The 27,079-nt window shown below is 33.6% G+C and overlaps 1 long non-coding RNA gene across 3 annotated transcripts in view; it reads left to right on the top strand.

Moving 5' to 3' along the window:
- Positions 1-14,378: 14,378 nt before the first annotated feature.
- Positions 14,379-27,079, top strand: part of LOC140610562 (uncharacterized) — a 53,189-nt gene continuing 40,488 nt past the window's right edge. For all 3 annotated transcript variants that reach the window (XR_012012166.1, XR_012012168.1, XR_012012170.1), the window contains exons 1-3: positions 14,379-14,455; positions 24,078-24,368; positions 26,815-27,037. This is a non-coding gene — a long non-coding RNA (uncharacterized lncRNA). The remainder of the gene's footprint in view (positions 14,456-24,077; positions 24,369-26,814; positions 27,038-27,079) is intronic.

Genomic DNA, 27,079 nt, shown 5'->3' with positions numbered 1-27,079 from the left:
GGACCAAGGCAAATTCATCAGTCTTGAAGCTCGAGCTTCTGGGGGCCATGGAGAAGCTCTTCAGAAATAAAAGCTAGATTGGCTTCACAATAAATAAAAGCATACATACTAACATAAAATAAAAATATTACTAATAATATATTCATTATATAGCTATAGCTGAAGGTTAGATTAAAGGAGTAGAAAAAAATGGAATTAGTATTTCAAGGGCATTTTTATCTTAAATCTTGTTAGATAACGCCACTTTTTCAATCTAAAAAAATACCATCAGATATGACTGCAGCAATGAATATTATAATCATATTTAGTTTCTATACAAAATTTCTTTTAGTGAATATTTATTGTTTACCACAGAAATCACTGAGAAAGATTGTTGAATAAAGTAGAGTGGAATTTACATTATTTTAGGGAGTGAAGAGCAATGTATAAACTAAATGAATAAGAATAAGAATAGATATATCCTGTATAAAAAGAAGATCACTGAAATAAGATGCTATAATTTAGAATGAGATAGTGGCTAATTTAAATTGGTGAGCTTCTAAGATGAATGACAATGAGCCGATGAAGCAAAGAATAAAGGAAGGATATTTTCTGTTTGGAGTTCCCAATATTGAGATAGTATTCATGTTGAAGGTATGATAAGAAAGCCAGTATGGCTGGGACATAGTAGAAGAGTAGAATAATATAACACGAGATCAGACAGGCAAATAAGAACAAGGTCAGGAAAAAGAGTTGGGGTTTAATCCAAAGAGAAGGAAAGCCATTAGAAGGTTTTATACAGAGCAAATATTTAGGTATTTAAATTATCAACCTGGCTGCTAAACAAAGAAAAGGTAGTAGGGAATCAAAAGTGGAAAAAGGGGGGCCACCTGGGTGGCTCAGTGATTAAGTGTCTGCCTTTGGCTCAGGGGATGATCTTGGGGTCAGGGATCAAGTCCCACACCGGTATCCCTGAAATGGAGCCAGCTTCTCCCTCTGCCTATGTCTTTGCCTCTCTCTCTGTGTGTCTCTCATGAATAAATAAATAAAATCTTAAAAAATAAAAATAAAAAAGTGGAAAAAGGGAAGCCAAATAGTCTGCTTGGGCTGCCATAACAAAATACCATAGACTGGATGGCTTAAACAACAGAAGTTTGTTTCTTACAGTTTTAGGGACTGGAAAGCCCAAGATCAAGATGTCAGCATGGTCAGGTTCCAGTGAGATGTCTCTCTTTGGCTTCCAGATGGTACCCTTTTGGCTGTGTCTCCAGGTGGCTGAGAGAGGAGGAAAGGAGCTGATTGCCGTCTCTTCTTATAAGGTACTAATCACATCATGAGGGCTCCACCCCTAAACCAAATTATCTCCAAAACCCTATATCTAAATATCATCACATTGAGGGTTAGAGCTAGAACATATGACTGGGGCCAGGGTGGGGGTAGGAGAGAACAGGACAAAATCCAGTCCATACCACTGAAAACAACTGCAATAGTATGGATGAAAACAGATGGTGCCTCAGACCAAGGTCAAATTAATGGCAGAGAGGAACAGATAACATCTCTTTAGAAGTTGCCCTCTACTCTAATGGTAGAGCTAAGAATGGTCACTAATAGAACAATTACGGCTTGAGGAAATTAGATGATTCAAGCATAACTCCAAGATCTTTGACTTGTGTGTTCAAAAGTGGTGCCATTTATGAATATGGAAGACTCAGATTTAAAGAGAAATATTAATAATTCTGCTATAGCCAACTTGCCTTCAAGCTTCTGAACAGGGATCCAACTTGTAATATCAAACAAGTCATTGAATTCATGAGTTTGTGTTTTTTTAGGTATTCCTGGGAAAACACAACATAGAGGTAGCATATAATATTAGGCAATTGGACAGATTCACCTATGTAAATGTGTAATTAGAGATTAGTAGGAAGTTCAAGGCTGAGCCAAGACCAAAGAGTACACAAGTTGAGCAGATTGAGGAAGGGCCAAATTGGATAGTAAGGGAGATTGATAAAAGAGAAAGAAAAATGGGAGAATATGAATTTAGGAAGTCAAAAGAAGAAAGTACTTAAATGATGAAGTTAGGATCCACTGCTTTGACAACTTAAATGGTGTGCTGACAGTAGAAGACTTAAATCATAAATAGAATGTGAGGTGGGGAAATGAGGATGCTGAATATGAACAACTATCCAAATGATTTTAGCTGGGAAAGGGAATGGAAAAAAAAATGGGGATATAGCTAAGGGGAGAGTGAGGCCAGAAGATATTTTTATCTTAATTGGAGATAATAGTACATATTTATATACTGATGGAAATTATGGCATGGAGGAGAAGAAATCAGAGATGCATGAAGAGAATAATCAAAGGGCATGTGTTGAGAAGGCAAAAATAGATGGGATCCAGAGCAGATGCCATCGACAGGAGCAGGGCACGGATCTGTAGAAATAGGGCTGAAAGCAGAGGATATGTATGTAGATGGACAGAGATTGGAGATTTGGTGTGAGGGTGAGAGATTACCCAAAGGATATTCATATAGTGCATTTCCATAATTGCAGAAAGTTTCATCATGCAGCACTAATCTAAATGATTCTTATTATCCTAAATTTATACTCTCTTCTATTTTCTCTTAGAATTTACCTTTTACATATTTTATTTTAAATCTGAAAATTAACTAATTTGATTTTTCCCCAATAGTTAGCCAAGTATCTTTAATCCGTATTAAAACCCTCATCCTTTCCCCATGTCATTAAAATTTCAGCTTAGTTATATATCATGTCACTCTTTCGTATGTGCATAGGTTCCACTTATAGCATATATGAAATATATAAATGCATATTAATATCTGATATTAGTTATTTTGCGTGTTTCTGTCTTTGCTGTTAGGTTTCAAATTGTTTGTATTTGATAATTCATTTGTCCTATTTGTGATACCTTTTTTTATTACTGTAGATTAAGGTATAGTATGACAATTAACCTGGCATTATTTCCCCTATTCAAAAAGTTATCAGCTTTTCTGCTATATTTTTCCTTACCGGGGAACATTTGAATAAGTTTACTATGCTTCCATGCATGTGCATATATTTTAGAAAAGTTCTGTTTGATTAGGATTTAATTATATTATAAATTACTTTGATGATATCACCATTTTAATGCTGTGATATGTTCCTTAATTTATCAGGAACTCTTATTTGATTAATTTTAATAATTCTCTATTCATAAATCCAATATGTTTCATTCCTAATTAATAGTTGTCCTTCCCATAATAAATATTGTATATTATTTTATTAATTTTTTTCTTATCATATGTTGATTTCCTATGCAAATAACATACTATATGTACCACTTTCTTAATTTTCATGATTTAACATTATCTTGGGTTTTCAAGGTGTAGAAGTATCTTATTTCCCGAAAAAGACCAACCCTACAAATGATGAAAACAATTTTTGATGATTATATGGTATATATAGCTTTTCCTTTTCCTTGGCTAAGATTTTAATTTCCTGTTGAATGTAGTGGAGGGATTTCTATTCTTTTATTTCCAACTAGAATTTCTTTTTAGTATTTTCCAAAAATACTACTGATCAGACTAGAGATATTTTTTTGATAACTAACTTATTATGAGTGAATATTAGAAATGAATGTTATATTTAATATAATAGATTAAAAAATAAAAATAAAAAATAAAAAATAAAATAAAAATAAAAATAATATATAAACAAATATAAATATATGATATATAAAATAAATATATGAAATATATAGTATTAGTATATTTTATGCTATACAAGATAAATTTTTAACATTATAAATTGGATGAAAGTATTTTATGATGTGAAAATATCATTTAAAAAATATTCCACATCCTTTGCTTTCTTGAATGATTTTCAAATTTTTGTTCCAGAACAGTTGTGGATAATTCTTTCAGAGTACATGGTAAACATCTGAATCTTTGCCTGGATGAGAATATATTTTGCCTTTGGACTTGAATACTTGGTTTCCTTGACTTAGAAGTCTTTGTAAAATCACTTCTCGGCCTTTTGGCTAAGTTCAAGTTTAGAAGTCTTTGTAAAGAACGTCTCCTGGAGAATGCTGACTTATTATATTTTATCATCTGGTCATAAAAAAAAAAAAAAAAATTCTGGTGCCAATCTGATTATCCACACATTGCAGACAACTTTCTTTTCCTTTCTGAAAAATTTGACTTCTAATTTTTTATTTGTTAATTTCTATTTTGTTATTTTATTGGATTTTATTTTTGCCTTTGGGTCTGAAATTTCATTCCTCCAGCCATAGGTAGCTCTGATGATTTGTTCTTATTACTACTATTATAATTTATTATTACAATGGATTCCTTCACATCATTTTTCCTTCCTCTCATTATGAATTTGCTTTTAGATTGTTATGAGGAAAATCAGTCTGTTCTCTTTTTCATAACCTTTCTCTCACCCTTTATACCTCTTTGGCCTTTTACACTTACTTCTTAGTGAATGCCACAACTCAGGCTCTCAACATACAATGCATTCATCAGATTTGTCCATCAATGTTTTTAATTCATCTAGTAGGACTTTGATATTTTAAATTTTCACATACTCTGTTTCCTGTAAGGCAGTCAGCCTTATTATTTATTTTGATTTGGATTGTTTATATTGTAATATTTTATACATGTAACATAATCTATGTAACACAGCAAAAGCCATAAATCACAACATAAAATGAACAAAGACAAAAAAAGTCAAAGCTGCTTGTGTCCCTTTCTCAAATCCCATTCAACTGCTTTTATGCTTTGAATTTTTATTATTTATTCTTTTGCAACTATTAAAAACTGAATTGTCATATTTGTATATAATTCTAAGTATATTGTTAATTTTTTTTAAAAAAAATAGTGTCATATACTGTTTTTCACTCAGCTTTATGTTTCTAAGATTCATGGATGTTGTATTTACCTTTTCCTCAAGAGTGTATAAAAGTCCACTATAAAAACGGTCCCCAATTTTTGACTTACATCCTGTTTATGAACAAGTGGTTTGTGTTTCTGTTTTATTTTTATTTTTGTTTACCATATCAGTCAATGATGTGCATGTCTCTTCATGCACATTTGTAAGAGTTTTGTAGATAATATACCTAGGAATGGAATTTTCAGAGTGTACATATTTTCAGTTTCATAAGATAATACTGATGTTTTTGCGAGTGTTATACTAACTTGAATCTAATGTTGAGTTATTACAACTCCATAATTTTGTACATTTTAAAAACAGTAAAAAAAAATCACTCTATTTTTTCAAAAGCATTGAAGCTAGGTTTTTGCATTCATTCTCCTGTTTACTTTTCAATATTCCACGTCAAGTTATTGTGATTTTTGAGCAGAATGCCATTAAACTTTGCAATTTATCTTCCCATTTATTTTATGCAATGCTGCATCATTTATCTCAATATTCTTTTATGACTATCAAGAACACATTATAGTTCTTAGTAGCTCATTCCTATTCTATTGATTCAGTGTTATTGGATATCCAGATTTCTTTCTCCCTTAGCACTTTATAAGAATATTTATTGGGGTGAATCACTAAAATCATATCGCAGAATGCTACATGTTTGTTTTTGTTTGCTCATCTGTTTGTTTGAATAATCCAATCTTAATATACCCCTTGAAAGGCCAGTGCTTGTTCTTTGAACATTTTCCACATCATCCTAACGTTGTGGTAAGATCCTTAAAGTGGATCCTGCCTGGGATGAAAATACTGTATTCCCTTGAATCATTCCTTATTCATTTGGCAGCTCAGGTAAGAGTCCATATCTGACCCAGTAGGGGTATGGATTTAATCTGAAGTGCAGTTGGGGACAATGATAGAATATAAATAATCTTGGACAAAATTTCACATTTTAACCCAGATATTGGCTGTTAAGTAAAATCTCAATAAAATTGATTTGAACACTTTTCCACAGCATGGACATTATTCTATTTCCATAACTTGAAGCTTCTTGAGTTGGGTGTTGCATCATTTCCATCTTCACAGTTACCTCTGCCTATGACTTGGTGCTTCTATTCTCTTTTAATTCTCTGTTCAGCATCATTTGTTTCTGGAATGTTTGTTTGCTTTTTGCATTTTAAAAATTATTTATATATATAAATCGCCTTGTAGTGAAGTGGTCGTAGGATACCACTTTCTTCTCATGCATGATCTCTATGGGTCAAAAAGAGAAGACTATTTGGGTAGGAAGGAGAAGGGACAGTATTTTGCATCTCAGCCAAATTCGGTATTTTGGAATATAAAGAATGTTCTAATATATCAGAGTTTTGTTTGGATATACAGTCTTTCACATTTTCTTTCAAGCCAACCCACTTCTCAGAAAAAAAAAATAAATAAATAAACATAGGCTCTCCCATTTTTGCATGCAAAGAAACTTTCTTGCTCTTTCTAAAGGGGCTTTTAAAAATATATTTTACATAGTAATTTTATTTTTTCTTCCATATCTATGTTGAATCCATTGCTGCTTTTAACAGGCTTAGCCAAAAGTAAAGATTGAGTAATGAGTAGGTAGGTGTGTCAAGACTCTTCAAATTGCTGGCATGAAAGATCAATCAGGCAAGAAAGAACTGAATGAAAAGACCATCATCAGGAAAGAAGAAACTGTTGAAAGAATAAATACTTTCTATATTTTCAGAAAACAGCCATGTGGAATGATAGAAATGATTTTTTTTTCTACCTATGTTGCATTTATTTACAACAAAATAGTGAAAATAAAACAAAACAAAATGTCTTCAAAAATCAAGCAGGTGAACATGGCAATTTCTGGGTTTGGAGAGACTCTCCTTTATTAGATGGCCTTTTCCTAAAAGTAGCATGAGTGGAGGACTTGAATCAAGATGATTATTGTCAGTGATGTCACAAGAAGCAGAGATGAGGAACCAGAAAGAAAAGAAAAATTCAAAGCAGGATAAGGGTCCATTGTATAAATGGCTGCTCTGTTGATCCCTTAACTTTAAAAGTAGCAACTTAATGGAATAGCCAATTGAAATATAATCTGGAAGAGGGAAAACATGTCATAGATATTACTAAATCAAAGACTTCAACTATAACCTGGAAAGTCCTACTTAGGGAAAAGCTAACCAAAACAATTCTCTAATTTTCTCCTGCTAAAGAATAATTCAGGCTTTTGGAAGGGTGATAACACAAAGTTCAAACACTTAATTTCAGAGTCAATAAGCCTCGCTTCACTAATTTATATACATGTTGCTTATTTATTCTTCTCAATTTATCTTTTAGATGAAAATGTGAAGAAACAATTTAGAATTTGATGCCAGTGGGGAGAAAAGTCTCTAATGATTCTGGTAAGTTTCTTGTCATCCTGTGTTAAAATTTGTTTTTAAATTTCAAATGTTTCTCTTCCGTTGAAATTGATCACTTATTTTGAACAATCAAGGACATCTCTCAAATTATTTCCCTCTCATGTGTTTCTTGGTCTAAATCTCCTCTGTTGAATTATTTTAAAATTGATTTTGAAAATAATAAGAACCACTATTGTTGCTTATACATTTTATAATTCCAATATGCTCTAGATGGGATTTATCTATTTTCAGCTTCCATCTTCCACAAATACAGGGTATAAGTAGTATACATATTGTTTTGCATTTAAACACCCAGGCAAATGTATTCATGTTTTCTTTTTTGTTTTTTGCCTTAGACAAAAACCATGAAATTGAATGCTTTAAGAAATTATTATTCCTTTTTACAAAAGATCAGTACTACTCAGAGTATTTATGCATATATTATATGTGCAAAGTTACAAGGTACAGTTGAAGATATTATTCTCCAATGTGAAGATGATTTACAACTCTTTAAACCCACCCCAACTCACACACAGATACATAAAATATTCAGTGTACATACTGTGTTTAATTTGATTATTTTAACCACTGATATCCTTTCATAACTTGTATTTTTAATGCCATTTTAAATGTAGGTAGCAAAGCAACATCTGTTTACTATCCTTGTTTTAAACCTTATATAGATAAAGAAAAATCTGAAATCTGCAGAAGGTATTTTCAGTTATAGTAACATTGGGCATGTATGACAGAGGTGTTCATTCGCCTGCTAACATTTTCACACAAATGTGGGAATGGAAGCCTGAGGCAATGTGAATAGCAGCTCTTCAAACTTCAAAGGATCTGTGAAGGATTCTTGCTCTGCTCTTGCCATCATGAATTGGCCTATGCTTGGGGAGCAATTAAAATTAAATAGCCTCTGAACAGCAAAAAGTGAAAAGCTCTAGTTCTGAGTATGAACATACTCTATCACAGTAGTGGCAAAGGAGAAGTGTTAAGAAAAAGCAAAATAACTGAAGAGAGCGGGACATGACATTTTGTATTTAGACTGTATATTTTCCAGGCAGCATTTAACTGTAAACATATATCTTCATGTTTCCTACTCTTTTAGAAAAAATACCTGTGTGCAGTATAGTGATATGTATATAGACACACACACTATGTATATAATAATCATTAGTGCACTATTACAAGATCAATGAATCCTTGGAAATTAATCCTTTAAGCATGTTAAGCAGTTATACCTCCTCACTTTGGGACTGTAAAGAAATCCCTCAGATTAGGGCACCCGGGTGGCCAGTCAGTTAAGTGTCTGACTCTTGATTTGGGGTCAGATCATGATCTCAGGGTTGTGGGATGGAACCCCAAATTGTACTCTGCACTGCTTAAGATTGCTCTCTATTGCTCCTCCCCAGCATTAAAAAAAATAAAAAATAAAAGTGAAAGAAAAAAAGAAATCCCTTAGATTAATCACAAAATTATAAAATGCCTATTAGAATACAATAAATTCTCACTTTTTTGAGATTAGCATGGATAGTGTGTTCCCCTTCACCACAGAAAGCAATAAACTTAGTCATGCCCTGTTAGAAGTTTGAAACGGTGGCATATTCATGATGCCAACATTCAGTAGTTGCTGTATATCTAGTCACCTGAAAGGCAAAAGCAATCGAGAGGGGCCGAAGCAGAAGATATGAGCCTAGGTCCCTGACACAGTTATTCAACAGTTTAAGAAAAAAAAAAAAAAAATGACATGATGGTCAACCCAACAAACATATATGGGATCTAATCACAGAACTTTCACACACAAATGAAATATTTATATACATCATCTACAATGCTGAAGTCCAGCTTTCTTTAAGATACCGTCAATTTTAGAATTTTGTCATATCGTATACAAAATTTCCCTGTATTCCTCTTAACTCCAATCCATCTGAAATATACAAATTCAAAACCAGAAAGGTTGAAGAAGAGGAAGAGGAAGAAGAGAAGTTAAAAATGATGAAGAAAAACTTATACTTGATTGTCTAGGAAATTGGGAAGGGTTAAAACAAGGGAGTGCAGAAACCTAAGCTTTGGACAGCAAATTAGCACAAATTTATGATCAAAGAATCTCTCTGGGAAACATACTTTTTTGAACAGTGCTAGAAATTATGGTTACCAGAGGAAGCTAAAACTGATTTGGAACATTATTTTAAATAAAGTACTAAACTGTTTTCATATATATTGATTATATTATGTTGTAATCAATATATATATTATGTGCATACTGATTTTATTATATTGATATTATTTTTAATCTGATTCCCATTATTACAGTATTGCTTTTATTTAAGATTCTTGCCTTTGTTCCCCCTGTTTATTTCTCTTTCCTGAGACTTACCTCTTTGGGAGAGAGGATGCAATTTGATAAAATTGAAATTAAATCTTGAAAATTCAATGAGATTGTGTAAATTCTTAGTAAAGCATTACTTACTAATACAAAGTATCATTCACTAAATGGGGACTGACATTACCCTTTGCTTTGTGTTTATTCATAAATAGAAGTTTAAAAAATATCTTAAGAACCTCTATGTTCAATGTAAAAAAATTGGAAAACACAACAATATATAATGGAAAAATCAATAATTATCCCACATCCCAGGATAAACATTGTTAACAAACAACTGTTATATTTCGTTTTTCAAAAAACTTACTTTTCTGGGCAGCCTGGGTGACTCAGCTGTTTAGCTCAGCCTTCAGTCCAGGGCATGATCCTGGAGACCGAGGATCGAGTCTCGCCTTGGGTTCTGGGCATGGAGCCTACTTCTCCCTCTGCCTGGGTCTCTGCCTCTCTCTCTCTCTCCCTCTCTGTGTTTCTCATGAATAAATAAATAAAATCTTTTAAAAACAATTTACTTTTCCAAATGCCTGTTTGCATGTATATACATGATTCTAAAGTTTAAATATGTTGAATATACATTTAATATTCTGTCATAGTTCATACAATATTTATGAAAAAATTTCTTGGTCTTAATACTTTCTTGAAAGCATGCTTTTTTGGTTGAAAGCTTATGAATGTTTCTTAGAAACTACTTGTGCTTATATATATATATATATGTATGTATATATCACATTCATCTTGAAATATGGAATATTTTTGCTATACTAAAGGATACAGAACTATGTTTAAAATCATCATAACTGCACTAAATGGCTCTTTTTATTCCAAAATTCTTACATTGTACCATATTTTTTAGTACATCATTAATCTTATGAGCTCTGAATTCAAATTGCCAGCACTTGGTAATATCAATTATTATCTGTTTCACTTTGAATTCTGAACAACCTTTTTACATAGGTATTATCTGGAAAAAAAGAAAAGAACACAGTTCATAGAAATACTGTACAATTAAGTAATGTAAATCATAATATTTATTAAGTTACATAATAACTGCTCAATAAAATTCATCAATATGCCTAAGGTCATTTCCTCATATATACTTTCAAAAGCAAATAGATTAATTATTACTTAATAAGAGAAATTATAATAATATTTTGAAATGTATGCTTTAGTTACTCTAATCACTTGTTTGAAAATAAACTATAATTTAAACTTTTATTTGTATATACTTATTAGCAATCTTTCTGGAACTTTCTATATATATATCCTCTTCTAAACTTCCTCCATTTGCTATAACTGCCCTCTAAATTTTTTAGTAGTTCAGCCATGATGACTTATTTGAAGAGTGTCATTTTCTCTTTCCTATCATTACTGTACAACTTTTCTGTAGGTAACATGGTATCAGTAAACATTCTCAATATTACCAAGAACATACTTAAAATTCAACTTGGATTCCTATTTTACAAATTTAGCTGGTAGTCACTGTAAATAGAGGTGTATAAAATAGTTTCATTCATTTTGTTTTTCTAGAGTTAAACAGAGAAAAGTATTCAAATACACATACACACATACACACACAGAGCTATTGAAATTCTCATAGGGTAGATAGATGCAGACAAACATGAATAATGCAAAAACACCATCTCTGAAGCAAAATGAGCGTCAAAAGATGTGAAATCAGTTACCCCTAAGGAACAACGAAACTGTAGGTAGCCTGAAATATTTAAATTAAATCACATTCTAATATGCAATATACTCCCTAAGAGAAATAACTGAAGAGGAATTAGCTTTTTTAGTCCTCTGGGATATCATTTATTACGTACTTGAATTAAACAAAAAAGCATATTTATGGGATTATATATCTGTATATGCATATGTATGCATATAAGGTGGATGCTTTCATTTGCTATTACTGTTGTAACAAATTACCACAAATGTGGTGGTTTAGAAAAATATAAATTTATTATTTCACGGTTTTGTAGGTCAGAAGTACAGTGGCAACTTTAATTCCATCTATAAAGTCTCCTTTGCTGTGGAAGATAACATATTCACATGCGTAACATCGGGCAGTGAAGGTCATGGAAGTCAAGATCTTACCCACTATAGCAGAAGAATCTTAATCTTTTATTATTTTATTCAAAACATATTTTTTATAATTGTAAATTATATGACAGGAAACATGCTAAAGATTTTACCCAGATAATTTGATTTAATCCTCACAAGAATCTACTAAGTATTATCACAGATATTTCATAGATGTCAACACATCTTTTCAAAATGATTACCAACTTGTCCAAAAACACAAAATGAGCTTAAGATCAGCCTGAATTTGAACTAAAGCACAGACTAACTACTCTGCTTTTTAATTTATGCCATAACAAACACACACTCACATGCAGATTCTTATAAATTAGTTCAGTCTTAATATGGAGTAATGAATCAATCATCAAATTAATTTTTGAATATGTCAATATATTTAATAATAATGTTATATGTAGGGCCATCATGACCACAATTATACTCACAAACACAAACACATGTATGTACACATGCATGATGTTGTTGCCTAAAGATTTTACTTTAGAAAAAAAATGCTTAGGGGCACCTGGATGGCTCAGGTGGTTAAGCATCTGCCTTTGGCTCAGGTTATGATCCTGGCATCCTGGGATCGAGCTCCATGTTAGGCTCCCCTGGTCAGCAGGAAAGTCTGATTCTCCCTTTCCCTCTGCTCATGCTCACTCACGCTCTGTCTCTCTCAAATAAATAAATAAAATCTTTAAAAAATGCTTATTATTTTTAAAAAGCTATATAAATCCACCAAAAAATGGTGCAATTAACTCTCATTTTAAAGTCTTTAGAAAGCATTCAAATACTCTCCTTGAATTTTATTTCTAATGAAGCAAAGAGAAAAATTCAAAATTAACAGCGTTCTAGTTTTCCAAACGTATTTCCTGATGAGCTCTACCTCTATTTTTAGGGGCCTACTATCAGCACATTAAAACTGCAAATTTATTAGAGGAAATGATAAATTTATGGAACCTATGGTCTACTATGTTTTGGTTACTGTAATTACATATCCTTCTTATGTCAGTCACCAAGGAGCAAATTATTTTTTAATCGCCCAGTATTGCCCTATGCATTTCAGATGATATTAATTCATGATCGTGGGAGCTTGTTTCATGAACACAAGAAAAAAGAGAGTTTTAAATAATTTATTTTCCAGTAAATAATCATGCTGTTTGCTTCATTTGATTTTACTCACTTTTATCCTTAAAAGTAGCTGGGCAAATCGATTCTTAAGCTTGTCTACCTTTGCCCTATCCTGGAAATATCTAGGGCTCTTATACTGTCAGTTATACATCTGTGTCCTTTCAAAATACATAGCAGACCCTACAGCCTCGCATATCTATGAACACAGTCAATGTGTGTCATGCCTGTTTCCCACAAGACAATGATTCTGCTCAAGGGAGACAGTAACGTTGCTGTTCCTTGGTTTTTATCTGTCCGCAAGTAAGCGGCTCGCAGAGAAGAGTTATGTTGGATTCCACTTGCTTGTCAGCTTTGTCACATCTTTTTCTTCTGGCTATATATTTTGTGATTACATTTTCATCATTTTCTGCTGATTATATTACTGAGAGTTGTTTCTACAGTGACAGTTTCTATTTGACATTAATTTTAACTATGGATCTGAGTATGGGGCAAGTGCTGAAAATTTGGAGGAGGGAACTGTTCTTTTTATGACACACAATCCCCCTATGAATTAGAAGTCCACTGTGTAGTTCAAAATGACCCCAAATTATACACTGTGTTTATGCTGGGGGTTACAAGATTGTGCACACAATTTTCAGTGAATTTGTGTTAGGTTTTATGAATGTATTTTCCAATCATTTGGTTTTGCACAATGAACTTTTGGTTGACTTGTCCTAAGTGTATAATACAGTATCATAAAACTCAGAGATGTCAAACTGCTGAACTTGGCATTCTTGTCCTATATGGTAATAATAGCAAATACTACAGATATTCTAATTCTTAAAACTTCCATCAAAGTTTAAAAAGAAGTTTTTGGGATTTTTCAGTCAAGAACTACTAAAAGCTGTATCATTTTAGTTGATTAGGGATTGACTTTAAATAAAATGAAATATATTTTATTGTGTTTTTATCATCACATTGATAAAACACCTCGTGATTAGGTATTCAGTGAGTATTTGTACTGTTAATTTAGAGGTATTCAATATGAAAAGTTATTTTTATCATCTTCATGAACCTTAAAAATACCCTGTTCAAAAATAATAATGAAAGAATAATGAAAGTCATTTCATGTGTCAAATAGCCCCTGTAACTCTTTCCCATACACAATATTCATGTCTGCCATTTTAATTTACTTATTTTGCTTCTTTTCTTCATGGTCCTCTTTCTTAAATCGTAGGCATAGTAAGCAGTAGGGTTTTATAGGAAGATTACACCCCAATATGACCTTCACCCCAATGTTGGATCTCTTTTCTTATTTGATACATTTAATTCTATTTTATGGATCAAAACTATTTCAGTATTATTTCTTGCTGTTATCTACAAAGAAGCCCTCATGGTTGGAAAAGGTGAAGCTAAAATTCTGCTGCACTCTATTTCCTTTCAGTCTTTCCTAGTAAAGGGGATAGTTGCCATCAGAATTGATCTGTTCCATGTAATAATGCTGTTCTGGAACACTACCTGAGAGATGCAGACTCAGGTATTGGTTCTGCTACGAAGATAATGGAAGCAACAGGTCTATATCATCCCAGGTAGGGTTAGCTATTTCCTTGTTGCCTGTCTCCCAACTACCTAGCCAATGCCACTTTAGATTGTTTTGGCGGGGAGGAAGAACTTCCCTTCAAACGACCAATTTCTATATTAGTTAATGTAGCCCTAGCTACTACAATGAAGAAAGTATTAGTAGAAGCTTATTTCTTTTTGACAATCCCAGCCAGAGTTGCTTTTCCACCACAAGATGACTGGGGGAAACGGACTCTTTCCATGTCATGACTCCTTCAGCACTGTCATCATAAGCAATCTGCAGAGAAGAAGGAAAGAGCAAGGTGAAAGTAAACACACACCCTAAGTGCCTTAGCCTAGAAATATTTCATTTCAAATCATCTCACATCTCATTGGTAATAACTCAGTACCTGACTGACCCATATTCAGAGGCTGAAAAATATAGAATCTGGCTGGGCAGCTGTTTCATGGCAATAAAGCTGCACTATGGATGGAGAAGCAAAACATTAATAAATGTGTAATTCTGTCTAGGAGATAAGTATTGGGGGCAGGTATAGGTGAGAAGGAAGTGTGTTTTGTGTTGCTTGGGAAGAATTGACAGCATATTATATATACTATTTGGAAAAATGGTTTTTTAATGAAAATGTATTTTTTCACAGAAACCAAAATATTTTAAACAAAAAAAACATAGGCCAACTTCATAGGGTCGCTGTGAGAATTAAACACAATTTTCCATATATGAACTCTTCTTTGCTATTGTTCTTTTTGTCCTTGTTACTATCAATAAAGTTGAAGCTGTAATATATACATATGTATATGGAAAGAGAGTATCCTAACTATATTTTGAATATTGTTGTTTAATGATATCAGGTCAAACCATATGATATTGTCATTTTTATAGTGGAAACAATTTCAAATATCGGCTAATAGTGGTCAGACCAAATGTGATAAGCAGGACATTTTGGTTCCATGGTCTTTGCCCATGGGTGTAACTACTGTGAATGTGTAAATATGTTATATATATACATATATATATACATATATATATATATATATATATATATATATATATATCAAAAGGGACTTGCATATAGAATTAAACTTGCTAACCAGCTGAGCTTCAAATGAGAAGACTATCTGGATTATATACAGCCCAATATAAACACATGGGCCCTTAAAAATCAGAAGAGGTGGGCATGGTGTCAGCGAGAGAGATGTGGCAAAGAAAAAGCATAACACAAAGGCATGAGAAGAACTCAAGCCATCTTTTCTGGCTTTGAAGACAAAAGGACTTGAGTACAAAAGAATGCAGGTGGCCTCCAAGAGCTCAGAACCAAACTTGGCAGACAGACAGCAAGAAAATTGGGACATCAGTTCTCCAACCACAATGAACTGAATTCTGCAAACAACTGGTGTGAGTGTATAAGTAGATTTTAGAGCCTCCAGTAAAGAACTCACCTCTGCAGACTTGTAGCCTAATGAGACCCAGGTCAAGCTTCTGATGTGTAGAACCATGAACCTATACATTTGTGCTTTTTAAGTCACTAAGTTTGTGGTAGCTTTTCAAAGCAGTGATAGAAAACTAATGCATTGTTTTTAAAAATATATTCTGAGACTATTCACTTATCCCATCTTTTCCCTCTGTAGTAGACACAACTGATCTCCTTGCTTGTACTTCACCTAGTCAAAACTATTTTCCATAAGGCAGGCTGGGGAACCCTTTATGTGGGATCCCCAATATGTGAATCAAATACTGGCATTGACCTATCTCAACCTCTCCAAAGGCTTCCTATCAGAGTTTCACTGAAATCCAAAATTTCCTTTGTTATCTATAAAGCTTACATTTTCCACCAACTAAGCTCTTTCTGCAAGGAGATTCAAACACAACGGCTTTCTTCCTGTTTCTCGAGCATGCTAAGTATATTTCCACCTTAAAATGTTTTGCCTGCATTCTTTCTTTGCCTGGAGAGTTCTCTCTCCAATATTGGCATGTTTTCTTTCTACATATTTATTCAGATCTCTGTTCAGATGTCACCTGTTCAAAGCTATCTTTTACATGATTGACATGAAATAGCACCTCTTTCTGATTATTCTGTACCTTCCTATCCTACATTTTTTTCCTGCATAGTAGTTGTCACCACCTGATATGTTTTCATATGTTTATTTCTTATTTTTGCTTATTTATTTGTATATGTATAATTTTGCCATGAGAGCAAAACTTCTTATTTCATGCAGAATTGTACCCAGAAAGCCAAAAAAGTTCTAAAAATATAGCAGATGTTCAACAAATATGTGGCAGACCAATGCTGGCTTATGAGAGAATAATTTGGGTAAAGAATTTTGTATCACATCCACCTTAGAGTACAGAAGAGGCAGTGTAGCTAAATATTGATCAGATAGTAAGATAGTATCCACAAAGCTGGAAAACAGCAGCAGGACTATTACTACTTCTGTTCACAGATATCTCTGGTTAAATTTTGACTCCTGCTGTAAGCCTCTAGATTTACATTTGGTGTTTTTTAGTCTTTTCATCTACTCCTGCTATGATCTCCCTTTGGAGTAACTATAACCCATTCGTAGTTGTTTCCCAAAGCCACATTTTTTCTTCTTGGTCCAGATCATTGTAGCTAACTTTTCATTATCATCGTGAATTCATAGCAGAAAACAGTATTGCCTCTTATTTCATAATGGAAAATAATCTAAAAGAAAGCCATCAATAAGTCAATAATCTTCACAATGCTCCCTCTAAGACAATGGCTACTTATGTACCCTACCTCAGTGATTACTCAAAAATCCATCCAGATTCCCACTATAAACTGACTACCATCCTTCATTACTACATATGCACCCTCTCCCTTAACAGGACCCCATTAATCATTAGGATCTATCCAACTTATTTATTATCTCTCAAGTCTATCCATTTATTTCCATTACTACCATTTGAGTTCAAATGTTCATCATCATCTCAACTGTCTTCACTCACAACTAATTCCATGTAACCAGATGGTATTCTATAATGATGTTGGTCACTCCTTGTTCCTCTCTTTCTTTAAAGCCTTTCAAGATTTTACCATATATGGGTAATAAACTATCTCAAATTTGTTGGCTTGAAATAAGAATCATATTATTTCTTCACAAATCTGTGGGTCAGTTTGGGCTGGGCTTCTCTGGATTGGTCTTTTCTTGGTGTCTCCTAGTCATATATCTGGCTGCACTTCTCTGGTGGCTTCAATGGAACTGAATGATCAAAGACGGTCTCACTCACATATCTGGTAGTTGGTTCTAACTATTGGCTGGACTTCCCTGTTCAGAAGCCTTTGAGCTTCCAGTTAGACAGATAGGGATTTCTTTTGTGGCAATTCCAGGACAGCAAGAGATGGAGAGCAAAAGCTTCAAACTTCCTGATGTTTAGACTTGGCAGTAACACTAAATCAACTCATGTTTATTGATCAGAACAAGTCACAAGCCTAGATTCGAGCATGGGTAAAATAAATGTTATCTTTTGATTGGATTTAGGCAAAATCACATTTCAACAAGCCATGCAAACAGAGATAGGAAGAATTTTTTCAGGTCATCCATTCAACAATTACCATAATCTTCCACAAAGCAAAATTAAAAATTACATTGAAGGTGCTTAACACCTTGGCCTTAGGCTTCCTTTCCTACCAACTCCATTTCATAATATGTCCTCCACTCATTTGCTAGTAGCAACAAGAACTGCTAGGACTCTGATCAAAGTACATCCCTTAAAAAAAAAAAAAAGTAATTATTTGAGAAAGGGAGATAGAGTGTGTGTGTGTGAGAGAGAGAGAGCACGAGCAGAGAGGAGGTGTAGATGGAGTAGCAGACTCTCTGCTGAGCAGAGAGCCTGATGCAGGACTTGATTCCAGTACCCTAGGATCATGACGCAAGCCAAAAGCAGACACTTAACCAACTAAGCAACCCAGGTGCCTTCAAAACATACTCTTATAACTGAATTTTCTAGATTTTTCTCCGTGCAAGACCCCTTTTCAACAGTTAATTTGTTTGATTTTTACAATGTATAACTTGTTACTTCACACCTGCATAATTGAATCAACATCTAGCCATTGCAAGACTCATGGCTAAACAGTCACTTTTATGATTCTTCAACCAGCTTATCACCCAGCTCCCTTTAAATCTCTGATGAGGAATTATTTCTTCCAGAAAACATCCTTTAACCTGCTGACTTTCCATCTAATATTTGGTTAAGTGCTGTTCATAGTTCTCTCAACATCATGGTTCACAATAAACTTTAATTTATTTATATGTCTATCCCTCCTTGTAGATTTTAAATTTTTTGAGGGAAGCCATTGTGTCTTACTCACCATTGAATCCATGGGAATCTAGCATCATACAAAGGACATAAAACAAGTTCAATCAATATTTGTCAAATGTTGCCTTGAATCATATTCCAATTGAAAAACCACTACTTAGCTCTGGTGATGCCACTGCTGAATTTGTTTCATGAAAATACAGAGATATAAAATGCCCCCGAAGAACTTACTACTGGGGTTGCCTGAGTGGCTCAACAGTTGAGCATCGGCCTTTGGCTCAGGGCGTGATTCTGAGGTCCTGGGATCGAGTTCTGCATCAGGCTCCCTGAATGGAGCCTGCTTCTCCCTCTGTCTGTGTCTCTGCCTCTCTCTCTCTCTCTCTCTCTCTGTCTTTCATGAATAAATAAATAAAGTCTTAAAAAAAAAAAACTACTACCCTATTGGCTTAAGGAGTGGGTCTGAATTATAGAGAGTTAAGTCCTATTCTCACTCTTTTTTAAAGAAATACTATAGCAATTTTTTGATCACTGATTCTACTATACAAATATAAACCTTGAATTGTGCTTTATAGACAATAAAATGATCTCCAAATACATATATTTTATTATATTTCTTTTAATTTTGCCATCATTACATCAATAAAGAATGTCAATAATGGATTCTACAAGCTCATTATTTTATTTTATTATTTTTAAAAGATTTTATTTATTTATTCATGAGAGACACAGAGAAAAAGAGGCAGAGACACAGGCAGAGGGAGAAGCAGGTTCCAAGCAGGGAGCTGGATGTGGGACTGGATCCCTCATCCCAGGATCACACCCTGAGCCGAAGACAGATGCTCAACTTCTGAGCCACCCAGGTGTCCCAAGCTCATTATTTTATGTTAAAAATTGCTGCCAATTTTTATTATACTTGTGATTCCTTCTTTATCACTCTCTTTGTTATCAGTATAGTTTAGTGTCTATAAATGTTAACTTACATCCCTATAAGTTTTTTTTTTTAATAAAATACCTTTAGAAGGACAGATTTGATTGAATGTTTACAATTGTTAAACACTACAGTTTTTTAAACAGCTAATTACATCTTGGAATTTCCCTCAGAAATCCTTGGCAGAATTTATATTTATCTTTTTTTTTTTGATGCTAGTTTTTTTTATTTGTTTCATATGCAATTGTTTCATCTATCAACTGTTCTGATTGGTTTGTTCCTGCACTGCTTGCTAAAAGTTTTTTCTATCATATGATTTGCAACATTGCTCATGATAAAAAAAAAAAGATCCTAAATACTCACTAACAGGAAACTGATTAAATAAATTATGGTACATGAACATTATGAACTATGTAGAAATGTTAAGCTATTTTAAGCTTTATTGTTGACATGAAATGTTCTGGCACACGAAGAGGTAAGAAGACATCACTACACATACAGTGTGACTTCAATTTACACCAAAAGGCTAACAATGCATAAACACATAAGTTGGGGATAAATTTATGATAAAAGAAATAAACCCAACTCTTCTTTGTTCTCAAAAAGGAGAATGAGGTGATTTTCTATGGGTAAAGAGTAAATTGTGTGCTTTATGTATTTTTGTGAATCAGTTAATATTTATCAATAGCAACAATAGCTAACATTTGTTGGTAGCTTACTCTGTGATAAGATATCCCAAATTCTAAGCAGTGATTTCCTTAATTTTCATAAAAACTTGATGAGACATCTACTAGTATCTCCATTTAGCAGATTTTGAAAAGTGAGGCACAGAGGTTGAATAAGTAATCTGAGGTCTAAACACTAGAGAGCTAGTGTTTCTAAAAGGAGTTTTAGAATGAAACCCAGGAGTTTTGGGATGAGTTTGTTGTATCACTACAGTTTATGTAGTATTTGTGTGACTGTTTCAACACCATACATTACAGAAATGCCTGGAAACCAGTATTAATCTCAAACAATATTGTAATTTTTAAATTAATACCAAGTACGTGGGGTTTCACTTATTGTTATGCATTGATTTAAATATAATTTTGTACCTATTCTTGATAATGATAGTGTTTAATTGGAATTTCTTTAAGATTTATTTTTCAGCAATCTTTACACCCAACATGGGGCTCAAACTTACAATCTCAAGATAAAGAGTCCCAAGCTCTACGACCAGCCAGGTACCCCTGGAATTATTTTTATTTTATTTTTTTTAAGATTTTTATGTATTTATTCATGAGAGACAGAGAGAGAGAGGCAGAGTCATAGGCAGAGGGAGAAGCAGGCTCCATGCAGGGAGCCCGACATGACTTGATCTTGGGTCTCCAGGATCACGCCCTGGGCTGAAGGCAGGCACTAAACCGCTGAGCCTCCCAGGGAATCCCCTGGAATTATTTTTAAATTCAATTCCTTTTGTTCCTGTAGGTCAATCTACTACTTACAGAAATACTTTTCTAAGGCAAGTATAAAATCAAAATATTGCTGTCACAGCACTTTTCTATTAGAATTGCAACACTTTAGATACAGATTGCCATAAGAATACTTGTTTCTTTTTGAAACATCCAGCTAAAATACAAATTTTAATATATTCCTAATTGGATCCTTTAATAATACAAAATCCACATAGATCTTTCTAAGATGTTGGAGTTTTCTCCAAATTTTCTCAAACTTACCTTGTAATTTTTGTTTTCCCATTGAAGACTCCCAGCTCCAGACAGACTCACTTGAATGATATTGCCTGCTCATTGCCACCAGCAACTAATTCAACAAACAGATGGCATTTGTGAGACAGTGCTAGACACCATTGTGCATGTGATTTTGCCCATTTGATATTCTTCTGTCTCTTTCTTTAAAATCCAACTCTCTTTCAAGTTTCCCCAATATGTTTTTTAAAAAACCAGATGTTTCTAACTGTTCACACTCTCCTCTGGATGCCTCTGGCATTCATGAGTATGGTTTTCACCTTGTATATTTGCACTTGTTTGTGCTCTGCTTTGGGAGCATGTGGAGAAAGCTAAAGAGCCCATGCTCTTTATGTACAGCTAGTTCGTATGTTCGTTAAAAGCAAAGACTTTTTCTTATATCTTTCAACCGTGACTCCTATACATAGTTTCAGATGGTGGACTCTGAGTAATTGGTAGTTGACTATTTCTTGAAGTGAGATTAAAATGGGATGGAAGAAAAAAGAGTAATAAATAATGTAGGAAAATAAGCAGAAAGTCAAGAGAAAAAAAAAAGAATAAACTCAAAAGAAGATTAAATGGAAGGAGATGGATAACAGAAAGAAACTATCCATATCCTTAGCTAAATATAATTAAATATGAATTGCAAAGAGATCTTTACACCACAAGAGAATAGTTGTACAGTTTTTAGATATCCGGCTTCTTGTTTTATATTGATAATAAGTCAAGCTCCATAAGTGGACACTGATTTCCAAATTTTAAAAGAAAAATAAAGTAAAATCCTACATATTTTTTTACTATTCCCAAAGAAATATTTTATCATTTTAAATATACTTGAATGTACTTTTGAGCTTAATAAACATATGTAGTGCCAAAGTCAAGCTAAGATACACTCAAAATTTAATTTAGAGGCTAATTTAATAACTCAGCATGTCATCCTTAGTCTTACAGATTTACTTCATTATCAAAACCCCATAGGACACTTTATAATCAAGTAAACAAAATTTAGGAATTACTTAAAACCTCGAAGAAGACTGTAAGAATTTCCCATATCTAGATAAGTTTATTTTTGCTTTAGTTCATATAAACTTTGCTTTTGCATGCCTTATTAAAAAGTAACAGATATAAAGCAAGTCGAGAATAGATTTGTTGTAAAAAGATTCAAATTTACATGGGGCTACTGATAACTATAACATATGAAAAATTCATTTATTGAAAATCTAAACACAGAAAGCTTCTAGTTGGCTAAAATAAGCAATGTGAACTTAAATAAATTTGTATATACCATCTTCATACCAGATACCATTTATAGAGTTAGTTTCTTACCCAAACTGCTACCTGATCTGCCATAACAACACCAAAATTTACATATTAAAAATTATTGACTATTTCTCTAATCTTAACCTTGACATCTTTATGGGTTTTCTATATTAATTAATTCAATGATCATTCCTGGCAGTAAAGCGATAAATCTGGAAGTCATCAAGACCTTTGCCATTATCATTTATTACAATTACATTCCTTGCTTTTCCTTTAGAATTTTTTAAAGATATCTTTTGCTTCAGACTATAGCAAATGGGAGTTAAATAAAAAATAACAACTTACAAAGTGGACTGTACTTGTTTCTCAAAACTACTTTCAAGAGTCTCAACACTATACCAAACAATCTATGATATACAACACAGATTGAGTTCAAATTCCTTTTACACCAGTTTGCTCTGAAAAGTATTTATGAGAATGGGTCACAAACAACTTGATTTAACAGTAACTCAGTATAAGCTTACATATTTTATTTTACTTAAAAAAATTTTAAAGATTTTATTTATTTATTCATGAGAGACACACACAGAGAGAGAGAGGGGGGCAGAAACACAGGCAGAGGAAGAAGCAGGCTTCATGCAGGGATCCTGAAGCGGAACTCAATCCCAGGACTCCAGGATCATGCCCCGGGCCGAAGGCAGGTGCTAAGCCACTGAGCCACCCAGGGATCCCCACGCTTACATATTTTAATGTAACTGCTGAATTCTTTAGAAACTTATCTTCTTTTGATTAATTATTTGATTAATTTTGATTAATCTAAGTTAAGACTATAAAACATCCAAATCCAAAAACCCTGATATATTTTCCTCAACTCTCCTCTTCTGAGAAGATTTATAGTTCTTTTTGATTATAGTATCCTTTGCTACAACAAATGGCAAGGCTTTGTATTTTTAATTACACATATGTTCATTATAGTCTTCGAATATTACTTAGTTCTAGAATTTCTTTATAATTCTTTTTATAATTCTTGATAAAATTCTTTATGTGGACTTATATTTTCTTGAGCTTATTGATCACAGATATTTTAAACTATGTCTGATACTTCCAAAACCTTATTTATCAGTGGATATCTGTAACTACATTTTTACTTTTTGTATTTAATATTTAGATCTTCTTTCTTGAGTGCTGTGTAATTTTTGATCAGGTACAATGGACTTTTCAGAAAAATTATGGAAGTTTGGGACCATGTTCTTTTTCTTCAAAGTTCAACCAGAAAGATATAGTGAGAAGATAATTTCAATCTAAAGAGCTACTTCGATTTGGGCTTGCAGAGTTTGAAAGACTGTGTAATTCTGTTTTATTAATACTCTTAGAATGCACTGTACCCTTCCAAATTTTTGACTGAGAACCTGGGGTATATAATATAGTACCTCTCCCTTTATCAGGTCCATACTTCCAATATATGTCTCCTCGGGACTCTGAAACTACTAAGTCCTGTTCTGTATTTCAAAGACATTCTGAACACCTTTCTCTGAAGAGCTTCAGAAATCTGCAAATACCTAAGAAAGTCACTGGAAACAGCACTGACATTCTCAGCAAGAAGCATTGGACCAAGTTGTTCTCAAGGGTTCACCAGTAATTCTCACTACAGTAAACACCTTGAGGAAACTACATGCTTGAAGAAGAGAGAGGAGTGACGAAATGAGAACAATGAAGTGAGAGAAAGAAATAAACATGTAAGTACTTTTAATTACGTAATTCAAGATTATTACTCAATAATTATTATTCAATATTATTAGAGAAAATGTATTATCTCCTCATGTACCTACAGAGAACGTGGCTTTCATTTCTCTACTCTCTATTCTAAATTGAGTTCTTTAAGTTGGTTCTCCAGAGATAAGAAATATGTACCTTGATTGATAAAAACCTGAAATTAACCTGATTCTATATTCACTCTTTGGTGGAGCAGATATGTTAAATGTCAATACACACAATAAGAGATCCAGCTTCATATTGTGTCAGATGTTTATTTTTAAACTAAACTTATGGTCAAACTCAAGTTTATATCCAGGGTTACATGGTCCAAGGATGTATTCCAGCAAGAACATAGGAATCTTTTTCCAGATAATTCATTCAACTGGAAACACATCAATAGTCTTCCCATAATTTTTTTTCTCTTTCATATTTTCTCACTACTGAGAAAAACAGGTCAGGTTTGTATTGTGTGTTCAGCTGTCTTCTACTGAAAAGATAACCTCCAGAAGCTCCTACTCTGACTGATAAACCATGTGACATTTGGGGTCTCCTGGAATTACTGTCAATTCAGAGCCAGTGTGCAGTAATTACTGAACTGTGATTATTTTCTTTCTCCAATGCACAATGACTCTGGCAAATGTCTATGTGTCCCTTTTCAGAAGGCTAAAAGAAAGATTAACAGTGTGAATTCTGGGCAGTTTTTTGAGGCCTTTCCTTAAGGAGACCTAGCCTCCCCTTTATTTAAAGAGATTCTATAAATTGGCTCATGTCTGGGAATTGATTGAAGGGCCATGACTCTGTTTTTATGATTCAAGTTAGACTTGTTCACTTGTCCTAGAACTTTTCTGCTCATACAGATCAAACAAGAATTTAAAAGAATCTCCATCTATTTCACTTCTAGAAACACCAAGTTAAAAAAAAAAAAGATTATATTGAAGAAAGGATATGTGAAGGTAGCATTTATCTAATGGAGTAAAAGCTAACAAAATCCATGTAGTATCTAAAATGATCAACTAACCAACACTATAGGTCTCGTGAGTCAGACTCTTTTTTTTTTTTTTAAGATTTTATTTATTTATGAGAGAGACACACAGAGAGAGGCAGAGATACAGGCAGAGGGAGAGGGAAAAGCAGGCTCCGTGCGGGGAGCCTGATGCACAACTCCGTCCCAGGACTCTGGGATCACGCCCTGAACCAAAGGCAGATGCTCAACTGCTGAGCCACCCAGGCGTCTCAAATCAGACTATTCTGATTCTGATTTTATTCTGCTATCCATTATGGTACCATAACTACCTTGCCTTTGGGGACTAAGTGCTGCCACTTAGCCCCTGACACTCAGGGATCCAATTATTCCCATTGCATTCAGGTTTACCAGTTCAGTGACAGGAGTTCCCATTGGAACTTCTAGATGCCTGGGTGACTCAGCGGTTGAGTGTCTGCCTTTGGCTCAGGGTATGATCCTGGAGTCTCGGATGGAGTACCACATTGGGATCCCTGCAGGGAGCCTCCTTCTCCCTCTGCCTGTGTCTTTGCCTCTCTCTGTGTCTCTCATGAATAAATAAATAAAATCTTAAAAAAAAAAAAAAAAGAGTGATCACAGATCACAGAGGTCTTCAAGTTTCTGGGGTTCACTTCACAGATTTATTCTTCACAGCCATGGTAAAATATATATTCTCCAGAGCCTTAAATATAGTGACCTTAACGTTGCAATCTCCCTAAGCCTTTGTATCTCATCCACTATGGTATACCAAGGCAATTTTGACAATTTAACTTAATTTAATTTAGGCCACCTTTTGTTCCATGTTTGAGTCAACCAAACAAACCAATCTTTATAGTTTTTTAACCACTCAAACTGCAACATTAAATCCAGAATCTCTGCTCAGTGGTCCCATATCAAAAAATTCAGCCTGATTCAAATTTATGTTCCACTGTTATCCCACATCTTCAATATCTATTTGTACACATATTCCCAAGGCTTTTTTGTATATTTGGAGAAAAATAATGTGGATTTTTGGAGTGTAGCATACTTCCTCATGGGTCACATATTGTACCTCACCTTCATGTGACTCGTGTTTAGTTATAGGTCTAGAAGGAAAAAGAGGTGTTGGTATGGGTTTTGAGGAGAATCAGAAATGTCTTGCAAGGCAACAATCTCTTGAGATACCATTTCAATTTACTTGGGGAAAGCAGAATTGATCATTCAGAGGTGGAATAGCTAATTCTATTTACAAAGATTCATCAAAGTTTGGGCTTTAATATCCCTGGTTTCATCAGGGTCTTTTCATTTGTCCTCATTCCGATTTTTAGAATCACATTTCTTTCCAGCAAATGCCATCAATTTAGCAACAGATACCTTGTGAGGTTAAATATTCAATTTGCATTGTAATTAAGGCACTTGCTGAATGTGATTTTGGATTTGTTTTTCAGCAATCTTAGTTCTGGACCTATAGAAGATAATTATTTCTTTCAAGGAAAAAACAGTAAAGTACTAGAAGAGAGAGATCAACTGAAAAAATAATTTGTAAACCAAAGGGGACCAGAACTTGATGATTTTGAAAAATCAGCTTCTCCAAGTGGCAAAAGATATGAAAAGGCCAAAAGAGTGATCATACCACCTCTTGCAGAAACTTCATAAAATCAAAAGTTCAAGGTCAGCATGTTTAGATACACAAAGGGCCTTTTTAATAGACTA

This window comes from Canis lupus, chromosome 2, assembly GCF_048164855.1.
Source record: "Canis lupus baileyi chromosome 2, mCanLup2.hap1, whole genome shotgun sequence".
NCBI classification, from domain to species: domain Eukaryota; kingdom Metazoa; phylum Chordata; class Mammalia; order Carnivora; family Canidae; genus Canis; species Canis lupus.
The sequence above is the reverse complement of the archived record's forward strand: the minus strand, read 5'-3'. Positions and strand labels throughout refer to the sequence as shown.